This window comes from Lissotriton vulgaris, chromosome 7, assembly GCF_964263255.1.
Source record: "Lissotriton vulgaris chromosome 7, aLisVul1.2, whole genome shotgun sequence".
NCBI lineage: Eukaryota > Metazoa > Chordata > Amphibia > Caudata > Salamandridae > Lissotriton > Lissotriton vulgaris.
Window position 1 is genome coordinate 686803489 of NC_141695.1, and position 8763 is coordinate 686812251.

Below are 8763 nucleotides of genomic sequence, written 5' to 3' on the forward strand. Positions count from 1 at the left end.
ATATATAAGTGCCTATACATCAATTGTAATGTATTTACCATAAGTAACGGGCAGTGAGCACTTTATCCAAAACAACACAATGAAGACATACATAATACAAAAACAACAAATATGCATCAAATACAATTTTGAAAAAATTATTAAAAGGTAAAAGGAGTGGGGCAGTTGATATATTGTGGCAGATGGTAACAGTTGTTACAATTCTCTACGCGCGTTTTGGCATGGAGCGTGCCTTCTTCAGGAGTGCCACGAAGGTATATCCTGGGAAATGGATCAAAGAAAGGATATTTGTAGCGCCTAATAAATGTAATTTATATGATAGTCTGAATATACATTATTGCACTGAGCTCAATAAACTAATCGAGTGTTGTTAGTCTGCTCAAGAGCGTTGCCAGGTGATACGTGGTGAGAAGACCATGCAATTTGTGGAGAGTGAATAGGTAAGAAAAATATCACCAAAATGAATCAGAAAGAAACTGCGGAATAGACCTTAAATCACCAGAGTATAGTGCTGAGACAAAAGGAGACACAAGAATGAATATAGATTGATACCTAGCAATTGCTCAAAGGACCCTGAAGTGTAGAATACCAAAGGGTAAGATTCACAGGAGAATGAAAAAACGCTTACAAACTAGAAAAGAGCGTACAATGGCCAGGAAATGGTTGGTGGACCAAGCAAATGGATAGGTACAGCTTCAGCTGGCGATAACCTGTAGTTGGGGAAGCAATAACCAGGGCTGAAACTAGTCTGTTTAAAGAGATAACCGATGGTCTCTCTTCTTATAAAGAGGTTTATGTAGCGCAAAATCTATATAGTCCCAAGTTATGAATGCTTTGGAAATTGTCAAATAAGGCTGCACACATACTTATTAGCAAGATACAAGGTTGCATAGAATGTGGAGTGATTGTATTTAATATATCAAATGTGTAACATTCTATCATGGGAGAAGGGTTTGGCTAGCTGAAACGGTGAAGGCTGACCAATTGCAAGATACAATGGTATACCGGTCAGTATAAGCTAAGGTGGTGTAATTATTAATAACTAGAGGTCGTTTTATGTTATGGTTGTGTTGTGTAGACTTACTTTTATTTGGGGAACTCAGTCTCACTTTGATGTAGTACGGCTATAGAGAAAACGTGGTGGTTAAAGGTGAAAATGTTGATCTATAGGGTAAAAACAAGAGCATGTAATCACCAAAAAGTCCAGGGACCAAGCAAGTCTGTTGAAGGTATGGGTAACATTGAAATTACCTAAATACAGCAGTAATAACTGTCCGGTAGGGGTCACAATGAAGCAGCAGGGGCAATCTGCTCCTGCAAATCGAGACGGCGATAGGGGGACTACGGTAAAGAGGGAAACATAATATAATAAATATTCAGTTAATTTTCTGCAGAAGTGTAAGTTTCGATGAACCATGTGAGTATCTAATATAGATCAGAATGAGTAAGGATGGCGTGTATAGGGGTTACCTTTTCGATAATTAGTGGGGAGCCGCCAACATCTCGAGATGTACAGTGTACCAATGAGTATAAATCACAGCAAAGTAGAGATTGCACTTCTGTAGATGTGTACAAGTAGACAGCTGAAAGGTAAACCAGAAGTGGGTGAATTAAGCTAGGGCGACTAAATTTATTAACACGTTCCTGATGCGGGAGTAGAGACCAGGTAGTTATAGTTACTTACTGAGGCTGGCCGTGCAGCTCAGTGGCAATGCCTGTATGAGGGGGGTCGTACGGCGAAGGCCCGAGAGTCGTGGGCACAGTGAGAGTCAAGTCGATGCCGCTATCTGTTGAAAAGCAGAACAAACAGAGTAGCGCGTTAGCTAATTGGGGCCAGTTCGGGGTAGCGATCTGCCTGGGAGTCACTAGCTGATCTAGGCAAACAGAGAAGATACTTACTGGGGTCTGCCGGGCAGCAAACGTAATGCTGACTGCTGGGTCAACCGGGAGGTGGTGGAAGCCTCGAATTGAAAGATACGCAGCAGGCTGAGGCTATGAGAATGATTGATAGCCGGGTCGTGCTATGGGAAAGTTTAAATAATACAAAGTAGCACATAAGTTTAAGGCAATGAGCGCACGGTCTATTAAAAGTCCCTATTTAATCTATGATAGTAAAGTAATCTAGAACAAGCCGGTGACTAAGAGGGACGAGAACACGCTTTCCGTGTGTGGGCTGTACGTCCCGCACAGGTGACTGCCATCGTGAAAATGAGGCCGCCTTGCCGGCGTACAATATAAGGCCCGCCCATAAGGTCACATGGTGCGCAAAACGCTGGAAATGGTAGACAGACTCAGATAAAGCTTACTAAGGATCCTGCTTTACTGCTGTAATGGAGATATGTAATGTGGAGCGAATATCGGCGGTCATGTAACCATAAAAAGTGGTATATGGGCCAATATGGAAACATTTTATCTTGACGAAATAGATGTAAAAAAAGGTGTATAAGGGAAGTGGTTGACGATAAAAGTTGAGCCACAACCCGTGACATGCATAAATACGGACGGAGGAGGGGGAAGGTGAGGGAGAATTTCAGCAAGTAACTTAACAGGGAAAGACGTGAAGCTGAATACCGAATAGGGGAGGAATTATATACACTGAAAAATTGGTAGTATAGTGCTGCATAACTGAAGTTGAGGAGAATAAGATAAGTGGTATATGTTGATCTGGACGGAGGCCAGACAGGAGGGTATAGGTCAAGCTCGATAGATGAGCTAGGGATTTCAAATGCTCAAATATGGAAATGGGATATAATAAAACAACAATGACGTCCAAGAATGAGCAATGGTTCATTGGGGTGCAAAAGGGTGGTGAAAGAACCAACCGTAAAGAGGATGGAAGGTGTTGCTGCAGGAGGAGGATGAAGATGTGATGATCATTAACCTGTGTATAGTGAAGGCTAAAAATTACAAGAATATAGGCTAGGGGACAATTGAAAGTAGAGAGCACAGAAGGGAAAAGGAGATAAACTACAAAGGGAAGATGGGAGGGATTCCTAGGTTAAAGAATACTGATTATAATAATTACTGGCTAGCCCAAGGGTATCAATTGTTGAACAGAATAGCGTTTTCCCAAGGAAGATCCAAATTGAGTCCCTGTTTAGAGGTGTTCAGACTGAAAATCCAGAAGACCTCGCGTTTTTTTCTGATGTTTTTACTCATGAATGCAGAGGTGTTCTGGATTTTCTCAAGGATATACTATCTCATATCTGTGGTGGAGTGTTTAAATTCTAAGAAATGTTTAGCCATGGGTGAGTTTCGCGGTGCGAATCGCAGACCGATGTTCTGTGAGACGAGTGGCAATAGGTCCACTGGTTTCGCCTACATAACCTAGCTTGCAGGGACAGGTTATGAGGTAGACGACATTACTCGTCTTGCAATTACACATGGTATTCAATTGTATCAGATATCCATTGTGTGTATGGGAGCTTCCTTCAATTGCACTTTTACATGCTTTACATTGGGAGTGTAGGCATTTGTAGGTGCCTACGATGGGTGCTATTCCAGCAATTGTTTTTTGAACCGGGGTGGTATTCTTGTCAAACCGGGAGTGGACTATCAGGTCCTTGATATTTTTGTTGCGCCTATGTGCAAATAGAGGCTTTTCCAGTTTTTTGTCAGTATGTTGGTTAACATTGAGTATGTGCCAGTTGGCATTCACAATTTGCCTAACTGTGATATTCATAGTAAAATGTTTTGTGACACATACTATTGCTTCTTTGTTCTTAGTGGTGGTTTTGGTTCTCAGTAGAGAATCCCTGTCGTAGAAACGGGCCCGTTTGAGAGCCTCACGCACCAGCCGGTGCGAGTACCCTCTATCCAGAAACCTTTGTTTCATGGTTATGGCTTGAGTATCGTAATCAGCCAAATTGGTGCCGTTTCGTCGTAATCTGAGAAACTGCCCAAACGGGATACTCTGTTTCTGGGTTCTCGGGTGGTAGCTCTCAAAATGTAAAAGGGTGTTTCTGCTCATTGGTTTGGTGAACAGGTTCACTTCTAGATGGTCCTTGTTAGACTGTATAAAGATGTCTAAAAACTTCACTTGTTGTTTACTTATGTGGCTTGTGAATTTCAGGTTCACGTCGATCGCATTAAGCCTTAATAGGAATTCTTCCAGGTTTTCCGGACTATCAGTCCATGTGAAGAAGATGTCATCTATATAGCGGGACCAGTTCGTTATTGATTCGTAAAAAGGAGCCATTTCGTTGTGGATGAATTTCTGTTCAAATTGGGCCATGTATATGTTTGCCACCGAGGGTGCTACTGTAGCCCCCATACTTACTTCCTTTGTTTGTTTGTAGAGTTGCCCACCAAACTCAAAGGTGTTTTCTGTGAGTAGTATTTGTAAGCATTATAGTACAAATATTTTCGGACAAGGGATATGGTAGGTGTCAATGAACCAGGCTACAGCAGCTAGAGCTTCTAACTGTGGAAAGTTGCTGTAGAGTGACTCCATATCTAGAGTCACTAGTGTGTCTGTATGCTGATTAAAAGGGTGATTTTCTACCATGGTAATCATATCTCGTGTATCCTTGATGTAAGAAGGGATTTTAGAAATGGATGGGTTCAGCCATATGTCAACATATATCGATAAAGGTTCTGTAATGGAACCTATAGTTGAGACAATGGGGCGATATGGAGGATTTATGACATTTTATGAATTTTGGGCACTCCATAAATGCATGGCATTTTCCTTTTAGATATGGTAAGGTAGTCATAGATCAATATTTTCACCTTTAACCACCACGTTTTCTCTAAAGCCGTACTACATCAAAGTGATACTGAGTTCCCCAAATAAAAGTAAATCTACACAACACAACCATAGCATAAAACGACCTCTAGTTATTAATAATTACACCCCCTTAGCTTATACTGACCGGTATACCATTGTATCTTGCAATTGGTCAGCCTTTACCGTTTCAGCTAGCCAAACCCTTCTCCCATGATAGAATGTTACACATTTGAGATATTAGATACAATCACTCCACATTCTATGCAACCTTGTATCTTGCTAATAAGTATGTGTGCAGCCTTATTTGACAATTTCCAAAGCATTCATAAATTGCGACTGTATAGATTTTGCGCTATATAAACCTCTCTATAAGAAGAGAGACCATTGGTTATCACTTTAAAACAGTCTAGTTTCAGCCCTGGTTATTGCTTCCCCAACTACAGGTTATCGCCAGCTGAAGCTGTACCTATCCATTCGCTTGGTCCACCAACCAGTTCCTGGCCATTGTACGCTCTTTTCTAGTTTGTAAGCGTTTATTCATTCTCCTGCGAATCTTACCCTTTGGTATTCTACACTTCAGGGTCCTTTGAGCAATTGCTAGGTATCAATATATATTCATTCTTGGGTCTTACTGATTCATTTTGGTGATATTTTTCTTACCTATTCACTCTCCACAAATTGCATGGTCTTCTCACCACGTATCACCTGGCAATGCTTTTGAGCAGACTAACACTCGATTAGTTTATTGAGCTCAGTGCAATAATGTATATACAGACTGTATCATATGAACTACATTTATTAGGCGCTACAAATATTCTTTCTTTGATCCATTTCCCAGGATATACCTTTGTGGCACTCCTGAAGAAAGCACGCTCCGTGCCGAAACGCGCATAGAGAACTGTAACAACTGTTACCATCTGCCACAATATATCAACAGCCCCTCTCCTTTTACCTTTTAATCATTTTTTCAAAATTGTATTTGATGTATATTTGTTGTTTTTGTATTATGTATGTCTTCATTGTGTTGTTTTGGATAAAGTGCTCACCGCCCGTTACTCATGGTAAATACATTACAATTGATGTATAGGCACTTATATATAAATGTTTTTGATTATTGCCTATTGATGTTTGAACTTTAAAAAAAAACCCTAAGAAAAGAATAACCAATTAGTTTTAAACAGTTGTTCATTAATTGCACTGAGCTTGGGTTATCCCCCACATTAATGTAATGTTTATGAATCTCAAGCCTAGGAAATTTTTTTCCATTGGTAGAGTGACTAGTGTCCAGGAGCTCTCATCCCTCCAATGCCGTGTGCACCCACTGTGCCCTGTCCGCCATCAGAGGTCAATCCTGTCCCCACAGCCTACCTAAACTAGCCTCTCTCCTCGCTGGTTTTCCCCCGTCTTGTACCTGCTGCTGCCATCAAATGCAGGCTTGCTGCCCTCTTGGCGCCTGTATTGGTAACACCGCCTGATAATGACCCCTACCCATCCTCCCATCATTTTCTGCTGAGGCACATGTGTTGGGAGAAGCCCCTCCCTCCGCCTGGACCTCAAACGGATCGCCCATGCCTCAAGTCCATCTTCTCCTGCAGCAGACAAGCGCAAACCGATACACCTAACTACATGTTAGGAAAAACCTGGAAAGCTTTTCTGTTGCTAGCCACCGTGTTACCACTTCTAAAATGGCGGCTGGCAATCTAAAATGGCTTTATATATATTCTAACATCCCAGTGTAGCCCATTGGAGCCCAACATTCCCCAATGTACTCGAGATGGCAGACCTCCCGGTGGTCGGCTGCCCTCAAACTCCATGGGCACAGACGGTTGGAAGTTTAAAGAATACTTAGCTCCTAACGCCCGAGGCTTGCTGCATGTGTGCTAGCGATTACGAGGGATTGCCTACTTTGCCTACTTCCCCCTCGTTTGTGTGTGCACCGATTATTTCGGAGGAGAGACTCTCTACGGAGCTGCGCACTAATTCTGGTGCACCTTGCATGATCATGGCTACTCAACGGATGGGGACGAGGAGAGAACCTAGTGCCCCGTTACGACTTTGCCCCTACACTCTGATCTTGGGGGCACTGATCTGATGGATCCAGGGATTTGCACTTTCATCACTGTGATATTACTGCAACTTGAAGGTACTGTTATTTACTCTGAGCATGTAAATTAATCTACTTTGTTGCATGTAAGATTTTGCCAACGTTATTGTGCGACTTTATAATTACAGCCGTACTAACCATATAACCACTGGATACACAGGTTATACTGGTATAGTGAAATATGGAGGCAAAGCTGAAGCCAGCAGTAGAGCCGGGCATTCATTCTAGGAACAATAACCGCAGGACTGGGCTGTTTAAAATGGAGACTCGAAAACGAGTCAGACTTGGTAATGGGAGAGGACAACACGACAAGTCTCTAAATATTTGCATAGCGTTTTCAGGATCAAGTGATCTTGAATATCTGGGTGCAGCATTAGCCCCTATGTTGTATGAGTAGGTTTCTGTACAGCTATAAGTTCTCGTAAACATCATTGGACCTTTCTGATGGAGCCTTCTAACTGCAGATTCCTCTTCCAGCACCTGGATCTGGATCCTTTTTCCAGCAATCCACCAGCACACCACTAGGTGGTGTTCTGTGGCTCTGGGTTGGCTCTTTACTTCCTTGGAAGTGACAAAGTAGAGCCGCATATAAGCGCCACCACTGCACATTGATGTATGTTCCTTTCCGCACCCTCTGACAAGAATCTGGAGTTCTGCTTCCAAATGTGTCAGCCTACCAACTCCTAAAACTAAATCCAGTGTGCTAGGGTACAGTAGCCCTTCCTAAAACTATAGGTTTAAGCCATGCAATGACTAGAAAACAAATGATGGTCATACACACATGAACAAGGTGTCGATCTGGTGTTTGAACTCTGCTTTTGACTCTAATTCTCGCAATAAGTGTGCTCTCTGGACCCACTGGCAATTTGGGATTGAGTAGAAAAATTGTACATTGCCTAACATAAGAAGCTTCAGTCTTCGTGTAAGTCCTGCTCTAGGCTGCAGTGCTGGACTTCATCCCATGCCCGGCAGATCCCATTAGAGGTCTACTTCAAAGTTGAAGCCCTCCGGTAAGTCCTAGCCTGAGACATGCCCCCTTCTAGCAATTCCGTACCAAGGATCGTAATGTCAGTTGGTCTCCCTCAGGGTCCCCGGTCACAAAGCCGATAATCTGCTGGCCCAGGTGCACCAGAGTTTTCAGGTCATCAGTAATGCAGCAGCAAAACTAGACCTTCAAAAAGGTCATTTTGTAGATTTTCAGCGCACTTCTAGCTCAGGGAGAAAAGGGGCCCCAAGTCCGGTTCTTGTTAACAGGTCCATCCCCAGTGCCATCTGATCTTATATGGAACATGAGACTACTGTGTGGCTTCCGGACCCTGCCTCTACTGGACCAAACTTCTGAAAAAGCTCAGGAACAACCAAGTCTAAGTCATCCTGGCTCCAGGTTAGGCCAGGAGAATCTGGTACCCCAAACTTGGTGGTGTGAGCATTGGTTTTCCTATCAGGCAGGGGTATTTTCTGTCGCAGCAGCAAGGCACAGCCCTGCACCCAAACCTGCACAGTCTACACATTCATGTGTGAAGATTGAGCAACTGCAGTTGACTGTGTGAAATCTGCTGCTTGAGGTGATGGATATCCTCCTTGACTCCAGGCGCCCTTTCAAAAAGTCCATTTATGTCAGAGCAAATTTGTCCAGAGGATTGATCCTTTACAAGCCAATCTGTTGGATTTGGTTATGTTTGTTTTGTCTTTGGCCTACAAAAGCCTTGACGTGGGCACTTGTAAAGTTTATTTGTTGGTCCTTTCAATGTTTGCCGGACCAACCGTCCTTGTTTAAATCAACTATTACTATGTGTTTCATAAAAGGTTTGACACACGTTTCCATCCATAACGTTTGTTATGCCACAGTGGCATGGCTACTGCCTAGAGTCCCCCGTCATATAGTGCCTGAATACATTTCTTATGTGATATTCTGGTGTGGTGTGGCATC

General features: G+C 42.8%; 1 long non-coding RNA gene across 1 annotated transcript; it reads left to right on the forward strand.

Moving 5' to 3' along the window:
- The first annotated feature begins 5171 nt into the window (after positions 1 to 5171).
- Positions 5172 to 5907, forward strand: LOC147702252 (uncharacterized). Its single transcript, XR_015297219.1, has 2 exons — positions 5172 to 5254; positions 5568 to 5907. It is a non-coding gene; the product is annotated as an uncharacterized LOC147702252 (long non-coding RNA).
- The last annotated feature ends 2856 nt before the right edge of the window (positions 5908 to 8763 follow it).